Genomic DNA, 2051 nt, shown 5'->3' on the forward strand with positions numbered 1-2051 from the left:
TTTAGATATCCCTACTTTTTGTTGACTTTGAAGAAAGTGAGCAGTGAGTTAGTTGTCTGGACTGACCCAACATGACTAAATTGTTTCATCTAACACACCTGGCTGGGAATTGTTTTTACTGCTTTGGTGTGTGTGTGTGTCTGTGTGTGCGTGTGTGTGTGTGGGTGTGTGTGTGTGTGTCAGCACTTGCGTCACCTATTTTCACTCACACGTTGGTGTGACAGCAGACAGTCTGACACAAAAAGCTTGAAGGCAGACTGTTCTCAACTCCCTCCATTCTGAACAGTAATTAATGTGATGACACCGTCTCTGACGATGACATCTGACATGTTCCTTTTTCTTTGGTACACTCCCAGAGAAGAACACCACCCTATACTCCTTGTTCTGGGTTATTTGCTTTAAGGCTTTTGTGTCACATGTAAATTGAGATTTGCCAGAGAATATTAGGCAGTAAGCAACATTGTGTAGACCAAGTAACAGGTCTGGGTTGAAGGTGTGTCAAGGTTTACTGTTTGATTAGGCAATAAAGCAGCATTTCAAACTTTGAAAATTAAAAGAGTACTGCTTATTCCTTTAACTGAAAATTAAAAGAGTATTGATTAACTGCAAATGTACAAATCTATCCTTTACAGAAAAGTCTCAAAAAAAAAACCCATCTTGTCAGATGAGACAAAAGCAGAACTTGTTGGGATACATGCCAATACAACAGGGAAGGAAACATAAACTCTGTGCAGAGCCCTGAATATGCTACTGTCACTTTGATGGCAGAATTATGATGTAGTTGTAACTAATCTGAAGATGGATAGAGTGAAATACAATGCTGACAGAAAATATTTCAGTGGATGCAAAAGTGAAAGAGGTTTCCTTTTCAGCAGAGAAAAAAGTTCTGAACATTTAAGTGCTACAATGTAATCATTTTGATCAAAGCATATTTGTGGTAAGACAGGACTAGTCAACATTTAGAGCCATATCCAGCTGAGAGTGTACAGCAATTCAAGAAAGATTATCTCTACAGATGCTCCATTCAATCTGAATCAGTTGGAGCTATTTTGTAAAGAGGAAAAGTCATGAAATTCAGTTTACAAATGTGTAGAGACATACTAGAAACCAAATAAATTAAGTTGAATCAACTGTCTTTATTTGCATTGTAAAGTGAAGCCAGATGGAATTTAGATGCAAGATTGTATACACACTGTGTATACAATCACATACACTGTGTAGAATGTTCAGTACAATAAGTCCCTAAATACACAAAGGCATTGTGTACATCTCCGCACAAACAGGCATGAACAAAAACAAATAGTGGAAATATTGACTTGCAGTACATTGATTGTGTTATGATTTAGAACATTCTCTGCCAGCTTTATTAAACCCTTTCCTCATTTTAATACGCATTTTGATTCTGCAATTGGATTGAAAGGTGACCTGCAAGTGACACCACACTTTCCAAATTTAATTTGAAAAATATAAAAAATAAAAAAATAGGGATTTTTTTTGTGTCATTTTACAATTATGTGCACTTCGAGTTGCTCCAGAGCATAAACTTTAAAAAACATATAAAAAAGTTTGCGGTTGTAACATGACAAAATACAAGAATGTCTATCAAGTATGAATACTTATTGAAGGAACTGTGGCATTCAAATCTTCTTCAGCTGTTATGTACTGCTTAAAAGATGTTTTGCAACAATCATAATGACATTTATCAACTTTTGCAATCAGTCATTGCTCAGTACATAGAGCACATGCCACAACACTGCATGCCATACCTAAATTTGTGTTGTGTTGCGCCACCTTGTTGATATGAGTTAACTGGAGTGAAGGCCTCTGCAAAATCTGCATTCACAAACCAAAAATGAAGAATAATGGATCCATCTCAAGCACAAAATAAAGTGGGCTTTTAAGGCAAACTAGTAACAGTTACTGAGTGTGTCTTTGGAATGCATTAAGTTTAGTTAAAAGCTTTTAGCATTGCAAAAAAATGTGGTTTGGTTCCTTCCTTTAACTTGAATGCCTTGAAACACACCTATTGCATATGATAGGTTTGCTCAGCT

This window comes from Poeciliopsis prolifica, unplaced genomic scaffold (assembly GCF_027474105.1).
Source record: "Poeciliopsis prolifica strain line A6 unplaced genomic scaffold, Auburn_PproV2 SCAFFOLD008, whole genome shotgun sequence".
In the NCBI taxonomy this organism is placed as follows: Eukaryota; Metazoa; Chordata; class Actinopteri; order Cyprinodontiformes; family Poeciliidae; genus Poeciliopsis; species Poeciliopsis prolifica.